This window comes from Trachinotus anak, unplaced genomic scaffold (assembly GCF_046630095.1).
Source record: "Trachinotus anak isolate AG129_WGS33_773 ecotype Australia unplaced genomic scaffold, CSIRO_AGI_Tana_v1 ptg000001l, whole genome shotgun sequence".
In the NCBI taxonomy this organism is placed as follows: Eukaryota; Metazoa; Chordata; class Actinopteri; order Carangiformes; family Carangidae; genus Trachinotus; species Trachinotus anak.
Window position 1 is genome coordinate 18,775,023 of NW_027273852.1, and position 22,805 is coordinate 18,797,827.

Consider the following 22,805-nt stretch of genomic DNA (forward strand, 5'->3'; position numbering starts at 1 on the left):
AGATTGTGCTGTAGGGCCTCTGATGGTCCCAAGCTCCAGGAGTCTGAACACACCATTTAGTTTGCATGCTTGCACTATAATATAAAGGCCTGAATCCTTTTGAGGCTATTTATTTATCTGCTCAAAGAGGAATTGCAGGGAAAACAGGAGGAATCATCAAGGGAAAAACTTCAATCGAGGTTTGAAGGTAAATAAACGCCTGAGATGACAGAACAAGTCAATAATTTACCACTCTCTTTATATTTTTTTAAATCTTTTTTTTTTAAACCATGGTCTTATTTCTGTTTTCTCATCATACCCATTGGTTATGATCATCTTAACTTGATATTGCAAACAGTTCCCAGTTACCATAAATCATCTACGACACCTTGATAAAAAGGTGTAAACATCAAAAGTAATTATGTAAACCACTTTATGGTATGGCAATGACACACTGTACAAACTGCAGCATTCCTTTTCTAGTGTAAGTGATGATTGTAGTGGGGATTTCAGGACAATCCTATCAATATGTCATCTGAGTTAAATAGACTATCCACACAGGAAAAACATGGTATCAGTCATTTCAGTGTTTAAATGATACAGATCACACAGTGGTTGGATGTAGCTGAGCTATCCTCAACAGCTGTTCACTTCCTGTTTTATACCAACAGTCAACACTGATTTCTTGTATTAATAATATGAGCATAATCATTCCAAACTTTTATTATTTTCATCTAAGCCAGTGGTTCCCAACATGTGGACTGCAAAGGTATTGCAAGTGGGTCGACAAATCATTTGCAAAACAGTACAAGTTTGGCCAAAAATCTTCTCATATTAAGGCCTATCACTGTGATGAGCCAATGATAGGAACTTTTATAATGTCGCAGCTGGACCACGTCATACACTTGTTTGCTATCTGTCGATTTGTGCTAAAAGAAGACATCAATGGCAAAAATTGGATTATCAAAATTATACCTGGTTAGCAGCAGGAAGAATTAAAAGGAAAGAGAGTCAAGAGACAGATGGTGAACTGACAAGTCATCTCTCCCCCATCCAAACACACACACACACACACACAAAAAAGAGCTTTCCCTGCTTTTAGTTCAGTCCTGAATGTTTGATCATTATCATTCAAATAAAAAGTGCTCTTACAATGCATTATTTGGCCTCTGTATTGTTATGGGGTTAGATGCAGGCTGCCAAAACTTTTAAAGTGGGCTGTGAGTTGGAAAGGGTTTAGAATAGCTGATCTAAACCATCATCTTTCCACCAATCCTAGCCAGCCCTTTTTGTGCTTAAACCCCTAAACCTCAACCATAGATTCCACAGATCTGAGAACTGCTTTATTTTTGCATTCATTTCTGAAACCTCTGACAAACAATGTCATCCCGCCATCAGGGGCACCAGATCAGACAAAACTATGTGTTGTTCTGGAGTACAAATGGCTTTTTATGTGGGCTAAGACTTATTGGAACTGAAAAGAGTGATTTATGGCTTCAGGCTCAACAACACATAGGACCGAAACTCAAAAATCCCAGATGCATTTGAATCAAACTGAGCTGGAGTTGCTCAAAGGGACACCACAAGCTGACAAAGTATTAACAATAACTGCAATGTAATTATTTGCCTCCACTCAAACACAGGAGGCCTATTTGTGGAGTAAGGAACTGTAGTTTGCAGGAGGCCTCCACTGTTTCACACCTCGTTGTGAGGAATACCATATGCACGTCTGTCTCCATATGAATAATGGGAAAACATGTAATTACATCACCAAGGCGCCTTGGGATACACCCTGCACTTGTGTTTAAATTAATTCCTCAGATGCCCTCTGCTTGACATTTCTGTGAGGAGGCTGGAACCCCATCAAGCTCTCGCTGTTGAAAACCCTCCCATGGGGCAGAACAAGCTCAAAGCTAAATTTTTTTTTTTTTTCCTCCCCATTGGCTCATACGTGCTTTTTCCTTCACTGTACCTGTATCGGCACACCCCCCCAAGGTGTCCTTCTCACTGTTTACAAAGAGACCAGAGGCCTCAGATGATTAATCACTGCTGAGACACAACAGTTCACTAGTTAAAACAACAGCAGCTCCCAGCTCCTTCACCTCTACCAAGGTTAATTAGCATCAGTGTCTCACTTTTAATTACATTACCAGTTTCCACAGAGCAGATAAGAATAATCATAATGATCTCTGACTGAGCCAGTTGCTTTCTACTCATGCAGAAATTGGGACTGGCTTAAGGAAACCCTTAAATATTAAGCAGGTGACCATCGGATGATGTATTCAATTTCAGCTCCCTTTGCAATGCTAACCATGCTAGTGTGTGGCTCTAGAGAACATACTGCTGATTGGTGGGTTCACCACTTTTGTTCACACTGACTATTCAGTGCAAGTACTAGATGGATTGCCATGAAAATGTGTACAGACGTTCGTGGTTCCCAGAGGATTAATCTTCATGTCTTTGGCGATCCCCTGACCTTTCCTCCAGTGACACCAGCAGGCTGACGCGTGCTTCAGGCTGAAACGTCTAATAACTGTTGCATGGATTGTTACGTAATCTGGTGCAGATGGTGTTCATGAACTGTGGTGACCCCGTGACTTCTCATCCGGCACCATCACCAGGTCATAATTTCGATTTCTCAGATGAATGTTGCAGCTTCACAGAGGCACCAGTGTGACTCTAAGAGTTGTTTTGACTGTGACAATAAGCCTTGATTAGAAAGATCCATTTCCGCTTTCAAGGAATTCATAACCTGCCTATTTCACCTACTCTGAGGAGCAATGGAGGAATAAGGGGAAATCACATTCAAATGAAAGAAAGGCATTTTCATTTACTCTGATAACTCTGTAAACTGTAGTTGTAATTGGAAACTGTAGTTACACATATGGTTAATTGCCTATTAATTACAGTTTCATTGCTACATCAACCTTTTCTGCCTACATTCATATGACCCCTAAGGGTGATTAGACTGGAATAGATGATAAAACAGCTTTGCTGTGATCACAAACAGCCGACTTCTGCCACCTACTTCAGGAACCTCAGTTAAATGTGACTCCTGGCAGCTGCCTGCTCTAAAAATAAGCCTTGGTTGTTCCCGCACTGTGAATATGAGATTGTCATATCACTACCTCTTCCCATAACAATTAATCAAGTGTAGCTGAGCTATCCTCAAATGATGTTAGCCATTCCCCAGGAATCAGAATGGCTGACGCTATTGTGAAGAAATTGCCTTTTGAGAGATGGCTGTATTTCCCACTACAATATCTGAGTTTGTCCTCAGAGAACTAGAGGATCATTTTCTTTCTGCAACAGGATTGTGCCAGCACATTCTGGTAGCATTTTTAATAGAGGAGTTCATCCAGAATGGTGTTATTTCAAGCTGAGGGATACATGTGTGCTGGTAGCTTGTTCCCAATCAGTAGAGAGGGAAAAAAAAACACCACTGAATCAGTACTCAATACCACTGTGCACAGAGGGAAATAGTGAACTCAAATGTTTGTTTTGATACAGACGCAATTTGGTCAAAATTGAAATGTCTCAGTGTTCATGTCCATAAAGCACTCAACCATAGTTTACAAGGAAATAAATTTTCCCTGAAAGAACTTCATACAGAAAAACAGTCTGTGGTGTGAGGGTGTGAAAATCTTACGTTTCCTTATCCAATACAGACTAGATGTGGAAATGGAAGCTATGACATCTAAATAGTAGATTGAAAATCATTATTGGTTTTAGAACCAGCAGCAAACAACACATCACAAAGCAAATGCCCTTCACAGGAATGTTGCGTTCTGACAAGCATCTGCATATAATCACTATCATTCAGTGCTTTTCTGGACCCTGGTCTTTTGATGACTGTTTTCAACACCTGAACAGCAGCGATTCTCACAAACAACAAAATGCTCCATAGCGAGGGTCAAAGTAATACAAAGCATCTGTGGCTGGGGCTTGCAGTTTGGTGGTTTTTCATTTAGCTTTGTCATATTAATGTGTCTGTCTGTCAACTGGACAAGGGTGAAGCATGTTCCTGAAAGTTACATTCACATTCTTAAGTAAATGAGAATCTACTATACCCTCCACAACTTTACCACAGTTAAAAGATAAAGTTGAGGATATTCAATGTTGTCAACAAATTGCAACCAACCAAATCTACTTCAATAGACTTTAGTCAGGGTCGGGTGGATCAATCCCAAAATATCGTTACTGCAGATATTCCGTCTCGTTTTTGAAGATGGATTCAATTGTATTCAACCCATAGTTACATTGTTGTTAGGCGACATCTAGTGGCCGTAGTAACTATGACAGGAGCAAAGGGAAAAGGTTGGGGGTTAGGATGGGTGGATGGGGCAACAAAACACAGGAGGGCGGTGTTTGATTCCCATGTGAAAGTAGCAGTTTATGTTGTTTCTGTTATCCATGACCATTCATCAAAGTTATTCACATTATTATTGTAACCATGGCAACAAAGTTTGTCTAATGTCGAGGAAGTGCTTATTTTAACCCAAATCACCATCTTTTCCTAAACCTAACCAAGTAGTTTTTGTGCCTAAACCTAACGAAGACATAACTGTTATTATAGTAACTATATATCAGTGAAGGTAGTAACGCTGCTCTCAGGACAGTCCGCGTGTTTATTATTGTAACCATGACAACCAAGGATTGGTACACCTGCCCCCTTAGAGCTGCTATTTCAGGAGACATTCCTCAGGGTCATATCAGAGGGTCATATCAAAAACAGCTCATATGTTTGTAAGTTTGTTCCGGTTGGAGACTGGTTGCATTTCAGAGTAGAACTATCTGTGCTAACAATGTACTGTATCCTTATCACATTTAACAATACAAAGCGTCGTTATCTGTATCGGTATCTGTGATTCTTGCTCTCTATCACTCTGGATCCAAAAGAAATTTTGCAGCATCGCCCACCCCTTACTTCAATATAAACTTCTTAACTCAAGGTCAACTTACTAACATTTAACGGTAAGATGCATTTAAAAGCTCCAGAAAACGCTAGTACGTGGACTTTATGTTAAAATTTTATTGTTTTTTCTGAGGTCTGAACTTTCACACGTGTTCTTCCCTTATCCATAACATCCACCAAAGCTCAGTTCTAATGGGACTTTTACTCTTTTTTAATTTTTTTTTCTTCTAATGTGAACTTTTTAGCTGCCTGTAATCTCTTACATTTTAACATTTTGCCCCACAACAGTGTCTGCCAGTAAAGTCTGTATGACTCCTCTCAGCTTCAGGTGTACTGTATCTGCAGCGGGTCTATATTTAAAATGAATACATGCATAAATTAGACATTAGTGTGACTGATTTGTATAAGTCTGTTGGATATCTGAATTGTAAAGATATTCTCCTCTTTATCACAACTCCTGCTGCTTAAATACAGCCCTTCTTAAGATTAAAATCTAATTACACAGTAATGAATGACAATGCATTTTGTATAGAAATATGCATAAAGGAATATCTGACAGTCAAAAGAAAAAAAGATGGAGCACAAAACCAAATCAAAGAAAACATGAGAGGCTCTCAGCACCTCAGGTGGATAACCACAGTAAACAGTGACACTGATGGTAATTGAGATGCATCAAGATGACTCTGTAAATGATCTGTCAGAGACTGGATATGGAGGTATATGTATTACAAAAGGCACACAGTGAAATCCACATTTCCTCTCGCTTTGGTTTGTGAATGCATGGAGGTGTCTTGGCAGTCAGCAATATTCTGGCTAAATGAGTTTTCTCTCCTCACTGAGAAGCCAAATCTATAAAGCAGCTACTTTGGCATTTAGAAAATCCATTTACCATGATTGAAACTATCCAGCTGAAACCACTACAGTCAGTCTTTTCATTCCCAAGAGCCAGTATGTCTCATGTATGATATTCTGAAATATAGTGAGAAGAAAAGTGATCTCCATATCAATACAAAAAAATGACATCATTGCTTTTATGCCAACAGAGTATGGAAGCCTTGATACAGGTGCACGTGGGACTGCAGGAGTGACAGGGTTTTAAGCATATGAAATGGTTGATGCCCTGCCACAGAAAGGCTTATTCAGCAGGAGATTGATGCTATGCTGTAGTCACGTCTTCTTTTCTCCTTCACAAATGCATTACTTTGGTATTGGGAGTTGTTTAGTGGCAGATTCTCTCCCCAGATTATCTTAAATCTGAAATGGTATGTATCACTTTTCTCAATTTCTGTCTTTTCCTTTGTTTTAACCAACCTTTAAAAACATACCAGTATAAAACTATTTGTTAATTTTTGCTGCAGCAACCCTGTCTCCTAGAAATTGCCTTTCTACACAACTAAACTGCAACAGCAAATACATTTGTAGGAAACATAATAGCTGGAGACAGGGTTGGTTGCAGTGGTGCATTTAATAACTAGAAGATGAACTACAACCAGAAATGTACCTGTCTATTGTGTAGCAGGTTTGACAGTGGGGTGGTTTCTCTCATTCAGTGAAGAGTGATTGTTTGGAGAAGTTATAGATGCCACTTGCGGGTAAGAAGCTGTATAATTAAAAACTTTGTGGACAGCTGCTGTCAGCCCAGTAGCCAACAATTTCACCAGGAGAATCACTCTGACTAACCATTTGTGCTTTGTGTTAAACCTGGCTCAACTGTTGCTGCAGCCAATCAAGTAAATGTGAGTGCACATTTATGATTTCTGAATATTTCACCACGAACAAGGAATTTCTACCATTTGCTCAGGATAAAACCCTCATAGAGTATTAAACCATCTGAAAGCTGTGAAACTTGTGAATCTATCACTCAGACTAGCTTTTCTGGATTGTATTCCATCTTCTCACCATATTGTAGGCTGGTGTTTTCTAGTACTGAATACCACACAGTTGTGAATTCAAACAGTAGGTCAGCAGTAGAGTGTTGGGGCAGCCTGATCTAGGGAGTGGCGCAGGGGGGTGGGGAAGTTGAGGTGGTCTGTAAATGGTAAAGCTCAAATTTATCAGATGAAAGGAGGAACAGAAACAAAGGAACCAATCTCTACAGAGCAGGTTCAGCCACTGGAGCACACCACTGTGACGCTCCACCACCCTTTTTCTCCAAAATTCAATGAAATTAAATGATTTAGTTGAAACTTAAAGACAAGCCAAGCATCACTAAATTGTATGTCATGCAAGAGAGCTAATAAAAACAAATGAAATGGTCAAAGTTGTCATATTGACACTCAAGGTGTACTGATTGCCTAATGACAATCATGTATTGAGTAACACGCAAGAAGACATTCCACCTTAAGGTTTGGCAGTAGCTGTTGGTGGTCTCTGAGCTGCTTAAATCTTTAGTAAAAGATGAAGAGGCAGAAAACATCCTTTCATTCATCACTCTGACAGTTTCTTTACATTTACACAGAAACGTGATAAAATCAGCCTGTTACACGTGGACAGTTTGTGCTGCTTCCACAGAGCTGCTGGAAATGAAAGCCAGCTTAGCTACGTTTCCATAGCCTAGCCTGTTAGCTTAGCTTGACCTCTGCCTGCACTGCAACTTCTCCTCAGAATTGATGCTTCCAATGTGACTTTATTTGCTCGACACAAGTAAGAAAATTAGCTTATTAAAAACACAAACTACTTTTGATAATGCCACGTTAATTACAACCAACCACATCCACGGTATCTGTGAAGTTGGATTTTCTTCACTTTCAGGGTTCCTCTTGTTTTCCTATAGGCCTCACTCACACTTCACAAGCTCAGGTCATAGTCTTCACATTGTTAGACAATGTTTTACTGCTTAGCTTTTATTTTGACTGTTTGTGTCTAGATGGAGCCCAGCTATCCTCCTCAGCTGGGGTACCCAAGGTCTTATTGGTAAGGGATTAGGAGGAAAGCACAATCTTAGAAAATATTGTTCAAATCTCGTTATTGTCAAGGGTGAGCTAAGTAGGTGAAAGGACAAGACACATGTATTATTGATTAGGTAAGTGCAGATTTTGGTGTCCAGTAGCATCTTCACACATGAATGTTTAGACTATAGTTTCGCCCTATTTGGAGTAAAATGTGGTAAAACCATGTGATACCTGGGAATATATTCCCATAGTCTGACAAGACATCTGGAGGAAATTGGTGTGGCACTACTCTGATTCACATGACAATGACTGTGTACTGCTCATCATTTTCTCCTTGGTGCCAAGCTGACAACAAATACATCTGAACTCCTGGTGATCATCTCTCACAAAGATTTCCACCACAGCATCTTTGATATTACTGAGCTGGATGTTTGTCTGATGCTGCGTCAACATGATGAAACTGTTCTTTAAGTCAGTCTAACTGACTCATAGTTGACTTATGTATGTAAACATGTCACTGTAGGAACAGTGGTTACATAACCTTCAAAACAAGCCACAACTAAAAAAACAGCACTACACCTCTGGGTACAAGCTACAAAACTACTGAAAGCTACTAATGATGTTATTAATAGAAATAATAACGATAGAAAATAAATGAAATGGCACTGTTTCTCTCTTATTGCCTGTACATCCACAAACTGTCAGGATCTTATTTTAGACACACACACACATACACACTTTCTGAGTAAACATCCTAATGTCACCTCTGCACGGCACCGTACTTCGCAGACAAAACTGAAAAAAGATTCTCATTTCTGTGCCACCCCAGAGTACAGGCTTCGACCCTATGAAAATTGCTCGGCTCTGGCGCTGGCCCCGATACCTCGCCTGGTCAAGTGTGTACCACTGACAAGGCTGAGCAGCCCGAGTTCAAACCCAGCCTGGACCCTGTGCAGCATGTCATCCCTCGTCTCTCTCCTGTCACTCTCCACTATCTCTAGCTCTTAAAGCAGTAATGCTGAAAAAAATCATTTAAAAATAGAGAATTTTTCAGTAGAATTCAAAAGGCTCACTGTCAACTGGAATTCAAGTTCAAACAGGTGTTTTGTGTATTTAGATTTGCATTTTTTCCCTCCCAGTCTCAGAGTACGATGACAACCATTATGATTTAGCTTTCAACATAGAGGGCAGTGTCTCTCTCTGGAAGACTTGTGCTGACACTAATAATAATTTCCTTTTTTTTTTTTAATCTATGATTAAATGATTTTTTTATTAATTTAATAAAAGCCTGTATTAAGTGAACAAATGCAGCTAAATCAGCTAATGACGAACATGAAAGTGAAGAGACATTTTGAGAGGCAGCAGCTCTTGACATAGTTTGATAAAAAATTTGTCACAGTGAGGCTGGAGGATTACCCGAAGTAATGGTTACTTGAAAGACAAGTTGCTCTCAAGTTTTTCAAATGTCACTTTCTTTGAACAAGAAAGAAAAAAAAAAAAAAGAATTCCTTACACCTCCGGTGTGTTTGGATGGCAGAGACACAACAACCAGCACAACAACAAAAGCCTCAGCAGATGGAATGATCTGAATGGTTATATAACCACCAGGCATAACTGAGAGGAAATGTGTTGTGTGTGATGTGAGCTGAGTAACCCTTTCACAGGCGTGGGGGGGGGGCAAGGGACCAAACAGCTGCAGCAACCAGATTAACACACACGCACAGCACATGACTTCTCTGCTGCTAAATTGGATTAGTAAGTAGTAAATGAGTGAGTTTCTAATAACCTCTGGAAGTGCCCTCAGTGGATTAAGTGGTAAATATGTTGGATGAAACGGAAGCTGACGGCCTTCTTTCTTCAGTAAAAGAGTTTATGCTTGTGTTACACAAGGTAACAAGGCTGTCTCCTAAAACCTACATCTCTATGCTGAACTATAAGAGCGAACATGTTTTGTATGAAACTTAATTGCAAACGGATACGTTTTCTATTAACTTAATTATATGTTGTTAGTTTATGTATTTGGTCGGTCACAAACACATTCATACTGAATGTATCAGTAAAATGATAATAGACAACACAACTCCTACAACCTGAACAACCATATAGGTTGTTTATTCCAACCCTCTGATACGACCCATAGCAGTGTTTGCTGAAATACTGTCCCTATGTTGGCAGATACACCAGATCTTGGTTGTCATGGTTACAATAATCAATGGTCATGGTTAGATTAAGCATAAACACTACTTGGTCAGGTTCAGGAAAAGTTGGTGGTCTGGGTAAAAATAAGGACTTCCTTAAGATTGGACAATCTTTGTTATCATGGTTACAATAATAATAAGTTGGAGTTTGTCAAGCGGTCGTGGATAAAATAATCAACATAAACTTCACACGGGAATTGAACACCTGTGTGAAATCCCTGTGTTTTTCTGACCCACCCCAACTTTCTCCTAGCACAGACTTTGTCGCTCTATAAACTATGTCACTGCACTTTTCCTTTTGCTCCTGTCATAATTACTAAGACCACTAGATGTCGCCTAGCAACAAACTGTAACTATGGGTCATAATAACCCACTGCACAGATGACCTGTGGGCTTTTTTTTTACAGGAAGGCAGTCTCTTGTTTTCAGTATCCATTTGTAATGACTTGTTATTAAAATGCTTAAGGTTGCAGACCATCATCCCTTTCGCTAAACTTTACCAAAGTGTTCTTGTTGCCTAAACCTAACCAGAGACAGGGCTCTGCATGCGAACCCCATCCTCTGGCATGAGAGTGACTTTGTGTGCCAGCCATTCACCCCAACCACCTCCTGGCGAATCAGCTGCTATTAATAAATGTAAGACTTCATTCATGCTGTGCCCTGCACGGTGAAAAATTGACGCTAAAGGACCCCTGACCAAGCAGCCATATGTGACAACTTGAGTGAGAAGGCGTTGTCCTTTTATATTATTATTATTATTATCTAATAATATTATGTGTATTTTAAATTTGTTATGCTGGGAATAAGTGTGTCTTTGCTTTCCTGTGATGTGTGGTACAGACTTTGACCTCAGCCAAACATTGGGCTGACCACAAACTTGATGAACCACTGACATCTCTGACCTATTCTAATGCCCCTGCCACTGGTGTGACCAACTGTTATTTGATATTCTGTGTTACACTGCACTTTTTATGAAGTGCATTGACGCTTAATTAAAAAGTTAGGGATGGAAAATCAGCTGATCAAGATTAAAACACAGAGCTGTTTTACACCGTGCAAACAACACGGTCTAAACACGTCTAAAAAAAAATATGTGAATAAATGAGCTTTTGTCGAGCTAGAGGCGGACAGATGGTGAAACTGCACATGGTTTCCCTGTAATACCACTTCCAAAAAAAACACAGCAGAAAGCTTGACTGGGATTTCATGCTAAGGATGAAATTCTGGGGTCCTGGTGTGAGGATCTGCCTCATCTATTCTGTGATGAATCCATCACCCATTTCCTTGCTCAGCTCTGTCATTTGAATTCATAGAAAGACAACATTAGCATAAATGTGCAGGAACTTTAAAGAGCTCTGGCAGAACAGTGAACATACCACCACTGGGAATCAAAAAAAGAAAAAAAAAACTCCACAGTGATCTTCAGAAATCTAAAGTATCCCTCAAATCTCCATCAAACATCAGAGAGAGTATGGACATAGTAATATTTTTGTTCCATTTCAGTAAATGAGCTGTTAATAATTCTTTTTTATGCTTTATATGAATCCAACTAGATGGCTTGACATCCACAGGCTCTATCAGCTGGCAAAATGTGGGAGCATTAGTAACACTGATGCTGAAATTCTCTTGGCTCATTTTTTTCTTTTTTTTTTTGCATTTGTGATGAGGTCTCCCACTGCTTCTCTTTAAAGCTGCATTTCCCAGCCATGAAGTTGCTCTCAGTTGGAAAAAGACTTTTCCGAACCCACAGTGGAGCTCAGTAAAGATTTTGAAGGACAGTTATTTCATGTCCTTTATCGTCAGTTTTCAGGCTGCCGATATGCAGCCAGCGCTGATTGTTTACTATTTGAGGGTGTGAAACATGTTATCTGGCAGCCTAATGGAGCGTTAGAATAGAATTAATGCTATTACTCAATGTCCCAGCGCGCTCGTCCTCTCCTGTTTCCTAAAAGCAAGATGCTCTAAAAAGTTGTGGAAGGAGCCGGTGCTGCCTCCTGAGCTGCAGAAAGGACAGATCAGGTTGCTATAATGGGCCAGAGAGGTTGAAGACAGCATCCCTTTGTTATCTCTGAGCATGAGGACAATGTCCTCTGAGAGGATGTGGCTGCTCTTATCTTTGTCACCTGACACACACAAACCAGCTGTGATACATCACCCTGCTTTATCATTGTGCTTTTCAAACAGCGGGCAAATCTGGCCCATCGCAGCCACGAACAACGCATTATTGTTTTCACAACAAAACAGAATCAGATAGCAGCCGAGGCCGCCAGTTAGTGATTCATTACAGAAACATGGGAGCTTATCACCAAAAACAAAAAAACATGCGAGCTTATCATCTTACAATGAGGAAAACAGGAAAAGAGAGAATACATCTGCGTTTACATGTTTTCATTGACCTGATTCTGATCTGGACATTTATCAGATCGCAGAATACATAGATTCTTTTATATATATATATATATATATATATATATATATATATATATATATATATATATATATTAATGTGTGACACATGGATGAAAACAGCAAGTGTGTGAAAGCAGCTGTGTGGAGCAGGCGTTTATTAAAAAAAAAAAAAAAAAAAAAGATTCCATTTCTGTCCAGGAGCCATAGCTGTGGAGGTTACAGTGTGTCCCTGGGATGATGTGTCATTAACAGCTGCTGTTTTTGATGCAGGCTGATGGCAGCCTCCACCTCTCCAGCGGGGAAAACAGCGTCCTTCACCGTGGCCTCCACACTCCAAAGCTCCAAAGACAATGTTTCTGACTTTTACCAGAAGAGAGAAAGACAAAGTGCTTTCTTTCCCTCACAATGGAATAATAAAGCTGCACTAAAAACCAAAGCCAGAGGGTTATTCCGGTTGAAAAATATGCCCCATTTTAAAATATAATCACCCGTGTCCTATCCATGACAGAGCAGGTCTGAACAATGCAGGTCCACAATTCTCTGTAGTCATACAGTAATCCTGTAAATTCAGCCGGAGCATGTTTTTGAATTATGATTTTTTTTTATACTGTAGAAGCTTTACGAAGGGCACTATACCATTCACCTCACGTGTAAAAGGATTTAAGGAAGGAGGGAAAGATCTGCAGCATGGTGCTCGCAAACAAGGCTGAGGGAAAGTACAGGGTGAAATCTTCAAAGATGTCAAAGACATCTTTCACAACACTGACTGTGAAGAGAAACCACTGTCACCTACACTGTGCTCTACTCCCTCAGCTCTACAATGAACATATAGAAGAACATAATGAATGAGTGACAGAACAAAGCAGCTGTCATATTAACAAGTGCTGTGCCATCACACTACGTGGCATTTCACTGTAATGACGCTTCCTTTTGATCTTACCTTGCCTTGTGACCTTTAGACATTTTCGCTCTGTTCGTGAATAATAGTTTTTTTTTTAAAGTTTCTGTGCACGGCGACTCAGGCTGATCAGGTGGCAGCTGTACACAGGCCTTTACATTCACGAGACCTGTTGTTATAAATGAAAGTCTGTCTGTTTGGATAAAGTAGTAGATCCACTGTGCTGCACCTCCACAATGTGTCACATTACTTGCTCCAACCTGATGGGACACAGCTGTGCAGCCAGATGTTCATACTGGGGATGTAATCCTCATGTGACATGTTAAGTTTGTCATACACTCAGAGATAAACAGTAATGTCTCATAATTAAAGGAGTGGGAGGCACTGAGATATTAGAGCAGATATTATATACAGTACAATGCCTCCATGCACAAAGCCAAGACCTTAACAAACTGGTTTTCCCAGTTTGGTGTGGAGGAACTTTACTGGCCTGCACAGATCTCCGTGCTGCACCTCACTCATCCAGTCCTCCAAAAAACTAATCAGTTCTTCCCAGACATAAATGCTTTTAAAGAACATTTTAAAAGTGCTTACCTCCTTGTGGTGGAGCCACCTGGTTTTAGAAGTGCCACAATAAGACTTTGTGCCTTTACATCAGTTATGTTTAATGGGTCTATTCAAACATGACAGGACCATTACTGACTGCAGCGCTTGCACTATATTTGGCATCTGGTATACAAGAGGGAGCAGTGATGAGAACAGCTTTTGTGTTTCTCTTTGTGGGTACCTAGTGGAACACCACAAATGCCTTCGAGGGTAGACTGTGCAAAAGTGTGCACGGTTATCCAAACATGTAGGATTTATTGTGTCTCACCTCTTTCCATGACAACAGGCTTTTCCCTCACTTTAAGTGTTGCCATTTAAAACAGGTTTAAACAACTGCGCAACTTGGTCAACTTGGTCAGATGCAGACTATACATATATAAATATAAACATATATAGTGTTTTTTTGCACATGTACATGTACAATTCATATATATATATATATATATATATATATATATATATATATATATATATATATATATATATATATATATATATATATATATATATATGAGCTTTTTTTTTTTACAAAATTGCAGTGATATGTTAGCAAGCTTAGTGTGTGGCTATTGCACATTTATAAAATCCTAATAAAATGTGTGTGTGTGACAAAGTATTTCTGACACAATTTATCACTTCATCATTTGTGTTACTTCCCCTGTGAAAACTAGAAGCATATGCAATGAATATATGTAATGAATAATTGAATAGAATATATATTTATGACATCTGACATGTCACTGCACAGCACAGCATGAAAAACATGTCTTCCAACTCATCTGAATTAGTAACATATTAAACATCAAAGTAAATGATTGCATGAGTATCCCCACTTCAAATCATTATAGAGGGACCTTTGGCAGCAGTGACAGCCTTGAGTCTGTGGAGTTAGGTCTGTGACAAGTGTGCAGTGCAGTTTTCTCCCCATTCCTCTTTAAAGCAAGTATAATGAAGGCTGTGATTGAACAATTTAGGGCATTCCACAGATTCTGAGCTGAACTGAGGTCTGGGTTTTGACTTGGCCTCTCCACTGATGTAGTTATTTTGGAACCACTTCTGCATGGCTTTATATTAGGGTTGGTTGTCATATTCTAAAAAGAAATCTTTTCCCAAGTGCTTGAAACCTGTCAGACTGCAGCAGGGTTTCCTAGCAGGGTTTCCTCCATGTTTTTTTTTTTTTGTTTTTTTGTTGGTATTTTGCTGCATTCTTTCAACCTCCTTCACAATCCCTCCAGGGCTTGCAGCAGGGAAGCATCACCACATTACGATGGTGCCTTCATTAGGCTTCACTGTGATTCCATCGTCTTTATTTTAAGACTTCAGTATGGTTTAAATAAACTCAGCATCTGTTGTCAGCATGTTAGCATCCGTCCAAGACAGCAGAAGTGCTTAAACCTGTTTTAAATGGCCACTCAGGGAAAGCCTGTCATCATGGAAAGAGGTCAGAGACAATAAACAACATCTCCTCCAACCATATAGGTCATTTTTTTCAGCCCTCTCATACCACCTTATGAGTGTCTCCTGAAATACTGCTCCTACAGCAGCAGGAGTACAGGACCTTGGTTGTCATGGTTACAATAATAAACAGGTGGACTGTACCAACAGCAGCATACATACCGTCATTACCATGGTTACTATAGCAATGGTCATGTTTAGGCACAAAAACTACTTGGTCAGGTTTAGAATAAGATTGTTAATATTTCAAGTAAGTGCTTTCTCAACATTAAACAATCTTTGTTGTCATTGTGACAACAACAACAACCACAATGTGGTTAACCTTGACAGACGGTCTTGGATAATAGAAACAACATAAACTGCTACTTTCACATAGGAATCAAACAGCGCTCTCCTGTGTCATATTCCTGTTTTGTTGATCCATCCATCCACCCCAACCTCCTCCTGACGTGGACTTTGTTGTTCTATAAACTATGTCACTGCACTTTTCGCCTAGCAACAGAATGTAACTATGGGTCACCTGCTGCACAGACAACTTATGGGGTCATTTTTTTTTCATTATTGAAGGCCATATATCATATTAGGGCTGAACGATATGCAAAAATAATCATATTGCGATTGTGATATGGGTCAAAATTTCAGTCGGAATGATGATGATGATATGATTTTTGTTGGGTCATGTACCAAATAACGTTGTTCCGTTATGTCTGGAAAATATGATTTATAGGCTGAGGCATCCCTGTAGTACCACAATGCTTCATTTATAGTATGTTGTTACACATTTTACCTTTATTCAAAAAGACTGCAGCTCCTGCTATTTGAATGTTGCACTTGGCCATACTGCGATTTTTCACAATATTTCCATCAACTGTTCAGACCTGTACCATATATTTGTTTGCACACAGATAATCACCATACAACTTCTTATGCCACTTCTGTGGCTCCACCACAAAGAGGAGAATACTCCAATGCCACTTTTCATTTTGGCTCATACATTCTGAACATTTCACAATCTATCAACTGTTATGTGTGAAAGCAATCTATGATTCTGCACACAACAACTCAAAGTGGTAAAAACTGGGCTCTGCATTTTGTCTCTTGAAATAAACTCTGATAGTCATTTACACATTGCACAACAAACCTGCACCCAGACCACAGACCACAATTTGTAGGTGTTTGTCACTGTCCAGACACTAAATGGATGAGCCATTATTGGTATTGTTAAATTTTTATAACCCAGATTATGATTATCCTAAATAATTTGGGGAAAATGGCAATGACGAAATTAAAGCTCTACATGTCATTTTAATAATTTGCAGCAGTTTGGAAAATGGCCACAAACCCTCAAGGGAACTTGTAAAAAAAAAAGAAAAAAACTTAAAAAACAAGAACCAAGAAACAAAGCTGTCAAGTTAAGATTTATTTATAACGTAGAGGCCCATCTCAAAGGACTTAAGCGAGAACAAGCCCACCTAGATCTGATTAAAGTCATGAAGCTATGAATGAGCAATAAAGGAAAAAAAGGGACACCAGAAAATTTTATGTTTAGTGAGAAAGATTTTGCACACACGTGAAGGCACATAATTAACAGAAGAAGCAAAGGCATTGGGTTTGTCAGCAGGAGAACCAGATTGCTGCCATATCACACTTTAACACCTATTAACTCTCTTTACCATTCCAACACCAGGACAGATGGCGTCTCACAGAGCTCACCTCACAGTTAAGGCAAGATAAGTTAATGGTGGATACATTGGCACCAATCCCTCCAACCATTTCCCATCTCCTTTTTTAAGCTATCTATTTGGCAACATGTAATTCCATCCTCCCACAATTTAATTACATAGCTGAAATACTGCAATTAGTGTAACAGTGTGAGTCTGTGCAACTATTATTAGTTGCCAAAAGCCAAAGAAAAACTGTCTCTGTATTGCATGGATTGAGCAATCCACAAGTATATGTCGCAGAAATGAAAGGTCCCATACTGTATAAAGTGAGATTTCTTTTTGGATCATAAAGCAGGTCGAGGTTCTATATTAATACCGTGAAAGTATCAAAGCCTCAGTCCACAGAGAAATGCACACAGCCTGTATTCAGAAACTGAGCCTTAAAAAGAGCCGTCAGGATTTCTGGAACTTTGTGATGTCACAACAAAGCAGTCACTGCTCTCAGCCACCACCCCAAGCCCCGCCCACCTGGACCTACCATCCAACCTTGCAGGATTTGGTTTCTCTGAGTGTTTACCCGAAATCTGTTTTATTTCTATTTGATCACGCAGAAAACAACAAACAACCACAAACACTGACCTGTTGTCACAAGTGCTCCAGAAATAACCCTGAGAGAGGAGATGTAAAGCTAAATTGAGATGATTTTTGTTCTTAAAACCACAAATATATCTTCTTATGCAGTGATGGATACTGATATGGGCGATATTTACCACCACCCAGCACGGCATCTTGTGAGAGGGTTTTCTATCACTTATTTGCAGTGAAGTCAGTGGGGGGTGGGCGCCCTCTATTTTGTGCAGACGTGTCTGCTTGCTGCTGAGAAGGTCTCACACACAAAGGTTGTGGAGGAAGGGAAAGGCCCAGGCATCATGCAAGCTAGAACCGCCACTGTTCTTATGGATATCAACACTTCAAATAAAACACAGGAAAACTGTAAAATATGGGATCTTTAAGTGTATCATTATTATTTATATTTATTTAATTATTTATTTATTTTTACAATTTTTACTACTTCTTTTTACTGAGTTCACTTTCAACTTTCATCAAAACTGTTCACACAATCTCACATCCAAAATGCACAAATTCAGCCAGAACACTGACAACATTTGTCTCCCAACAAGAAAAGTTTGTCACTCAGAACACAATGACCTAAAAAAACCCACTAAAAGATACCGTTACAATATGGATCACTACTGTCTTAGGAGTAGCTTTCATTTATTTATAGCATTTAGCATAAACCCATTTCCATTCCATTACAACAAAAAGAATGGCATTTCTTTAATGCATAAATTAAATGTCACAGAAATAAATCAGGAATGCTGCAATGTGCTTCAGTAATTCTAGTAATGCCATACAAACCCACACATATTCACTATACATGATATTTACCACACGTATAGAAGAGCCACAGATATAGCGTTATATCAGTGCTGGTCTACTCTGTCCTCTGCATTGACCACAGGTTCTCATCCACATCACACTTATTTCCTCTCCTCCATACACCTGGGAAAGTTTGTTGTTTTTTTTTTTTTTTTGCCATCCTGACAGTGCTCTGGAGAATGCCCAGACATCCAGCAGGAGAGACATCTGATCATGTGCCCGATGGTCATAAAGTTTCCACCTCCATGAGGAAATGAATTCCTCTCTGGGGCTGAGGAATGGAGACTATGGTGGAGGGGAAAGTGACACCACCCTGGGACAGGCTGTAAACCACTCTGTGACTGGAAGAGAATGGTGAAACACTACATCATGCCAGACGACTACTGTGCTGTGGATTCAGCCCCTCCAGGTCCTCAATAAATGAAAATAGGCGCTAAGACCCAATTAACAGTTTATGCATTTTTATTTTTTGTAGGTTTGTGTCTAGATGTAGATGTAGCACAATGTAGTAAATGTCAGACTAATTAAGAGCAATTCTGGGTTAAGTTTTGAACGTAAATTTAACAGGTCTGAGTATTTCGCCTTTGTGGCTCAGGAGTCTAAGCGGTCATCTCATATCCCCGGCTCCTCCATAGAATGAGTGAAGTGTCCTTGAGCAGGACACTGAACCCCTAACTGCACCTAATGCTGCACCATCAGTGTGTGAGTGTGTGTGAATGAGACGTGGAAAAGTGCTTTGGTCGATAGACTAGAGAAAAGCACTATAGAAATGCAGTCCATTTAACAATTGTGCAGAATGGACCTTAAATAACCAGAGGTTTGGTGGAAGTCGAGTTTGAGTGAGAAAACAATTCAGGAATTTTGAAAGAAGTAGTCACTGAATGAATTTAGTGTGAAGGCAATGAAAAGTGGTCCACAGTATAGTCCACACTGAGTGCTGCTGTGCTGACTGTTTTGAAAAAGTGAAGTATCAGTATTGCAAATGTAAAAAAATAAATAAAATAAAATAATCAACTGTAGCGCAATTAGGTCTTAATGTAATTTCTTAACAATAATGAATTTAAGTTTAATATCCTCACTTATGTGTGCTATGTTTCCTGGTACATTCCCAGCCAATATACCTATGTTTCTAAGGTTCAAGATGAAGACTTAACTGTTACTATTACTGTTACTATTGTTAAATGTAAAGACAAAGTAAAAGAGGTGATGTGTTAATTTATATCAAGAACTGCTTCATCAAACCTGAACTCGTCTCTTCTATATTCCTGTAGATGTTTAACTATAGATAGATAGATAATAGATAGATACGTGGTTCTAGCTCTGGAAATCAGTGATCACTTCTCAGTAGTTTGTATCAAACACCAGAAATTAAAAGCCCATCAATATCTATTACAAACGGTAATTTTGGTCTTAAACAAAAAGGATTTTCTCAATGATTTATTGTTCTCTGTTGGTAAATGTATGCTACTCATGATCCAATTTAGCCAATACTATTTTCTGTTTTACATATACAAAAAAGATCAAACTCCTGGTTTTCTCCTAAACCTGCACTTGCCATTTGTACAAGAAATGAACTGCAGTATAGCTGCACTAACAGAGCTCCTGGCACAAACACTAACAAACAACATTTGTGCCGGCAGAAGAACCGTGTCATCACCTTGATAAGGAAAGTAAAACCTGACTATTACCCATCATCTCTTTGTAAATGCAATGCTAATGGAACCAAATTGTGAAAAATACAGAGGAAAGTCCTCCACGCTGCTCCTGGCCTGTTATTGACAAATCTCATATGGTTGAAGCTTGTATCATAAGGACTGTTTGACAACTTATCTGCAGCCCCACTCCAGTATCACACTGCCTTTCTTGTCCTCCCCTCAGACATAATAGCAACTTTTCCCACAGATATGATACATCCTCAGAGGAAAAGTATACAATGCACCGATAAACAAGTCTCCTGGTGAGGGGAGTTTCCCCTGTGGCTCTACACTACTCAATGAAATGCTTATGTTTACAAATTGATTCCACTTTAATGCTCATTTAGAGCCCTAATTTTTATTCGGGGACTCCACTAGAGTAGTTTTGCATGATTAATAGTTAAAAAAAAACCTTATGTATAGTGCATTCAGAAAGTGTTCAGACCCCTTCATTTTTTCACATTTTGTTATGTACCTTATACTAAAATAGATTTTTTTTAAAATCCCCTGATCAATATACACTCCATATTCAATAATGATCAAGTGGAAACTGAATTTTAGACGTTTTTGGTAAACTATGAAAAGGAAAAATTTAAATAAAGTACTGAAATTTAACTCAGGAGCCTCCCACCTCTCTTGATCATCCTTGAGGTGTATTAGCTCAGGCTTCCTTAAGAGGCCTCCTCAAAAGACCGTACCAGCCTGCAGAGGGCCTGGAGGTTCAGAAAGCAAACTGTAAAACTAAGTAACTGGTGAATAAAACTAACTGAATGTAACTGATTGGAAATGGCAACTTCTCAAACTCATCTGTAGGAGTCAGTGAAGGTGAAGTGAAGCTTTATGAACCAGCGAAGCGTTCCACACAACTGTATCAAAATAAAGTTCACATGAAGCTTTTGAAATCAGAGCTCGATGAGGACCACTGCTGTTCAAAGTTAGGGAAAGTGCTGTGTTGCAAAATGTTCCACAACTGACCATTGAAGCAAAAATGAATTTACTGATAGATAATAAATGAATGACTTAATAATGAAAATAATTGATATATAAATACATATATCTGTACATAAATAAATAAATACATAAACCACTACATACTGACAAACAATGAATATACCATTTTGTATTGCTGTTTTTACATTTTCCCTGTCTGTAAAAAAGTAAAAGACATGAAGTAAATAAATAATCGGTCCCATACATGAGCCACATGCTTGTTTCCTTGGTCCTTGGTTTTTCTCGGTTCCATGGCCTGAATCTGGCTCATATACATCATGATTATCAGAAGCTACTTTCACATCTGTACCAATTCTGGCACACACACAGAAAATCTTTCGGCTGTCAGCCAACGCCGGAGGATAACAGCCGGAATCTGCCCAGATGTGGAAGTATATGGGCCAGACTCAGGCCGGGGACCCAGGCATATGTTGGGCCAGAAGTTTTATTTTGCAATCTATATGAATAATGTAAGAAATGTTCTGTAGAGTTACTGGTGCTTGGGGAGAGGGGCTGGTGCTTAAAGTGTTTATTATTTTATCACTAAATATGCTCAGTAAGGCAAACCCAAGACGCTCAGTTACATTACTATCTAACTGCAGGGAGTTTGGAGTTTGATTTTTTTTTTTCCTGTGACCAAGTGACCAATCAAAACTTCTCATGGACTTGTATTTGGTTGACTATTGAGGCAGCTCTGGTGGACTGTGGTGCCTGGGCAATAAGAGAATCAGATTCAGAGAGATTTAAGTAAGAAACAAAACTCAGTAAGAAACAGTAACTATAAATGTAAGGAGAACAAAAGTGCGATTTTGGAACACATTGTGGGGCATGTCTTCCCTAACCCCCAGTGGAAATTACTTCCTTGTGGCCTACATATAAGCTGTGCTGTTTGTCTGTAATGCTGGAATTACTGGTCGTATCACGAACACATGCCTTTTCTCATAGTTACGTCCTTTAACCACAGCAGTCAGGCTTTTAGATATTACATGCACATATATATTACAAGAACCTCTGAAAGTTCTGTTATGAATGATATTAATAACTTGATTTTTAAAAGCTACATTGAACTGCACTCTCTCTGATGCCGTCAGCGGCAGCACTTTGTCAAATAGGCTGCTCTTCAGTGCCTTTGATTACTCTGATGAAAGCTGGTAGAGTTTTGTCTGTGGTTTCCAGCATCCATTCGGCCGTCACTGTGCTCATCAGCTCTGTGCTTTCAGGGGCACAGCACAGTTATATCAGGGTGTTAAAAAGACAGCAGCCTGCATCAGCCACAGTGTCTTCACCAGGATGATGTCAGAAATGCCATCGAAATTATTGATCTGCTGAGTGTACATCAGTTTCCATGAAGACCATATGTGTGCACAGGAGGAGAGCCTGTGTTGTTTTTATTCACTGATTTCAGTTCTGTGACAGGGACAGACAGAAAAACAAAAGACACTAAAAATTGTGTGTATTATGTAGCACAAAATCGTATGCCATATATGTTTTAAAAGATGCGTAGTTGCTGCCTGAATTATGTTCAGTGGCAACAGAGTGGGGATAGCACTTCATCACCTGAGACTAGGGTTCACATCCTGAATCCAGTTTGTGGTTAGGTCTCTGCCACTAAAACGCATTAAGGTTAAGGAAAGTAATTTTGGTTATATTGAATTTAACCCCTTCA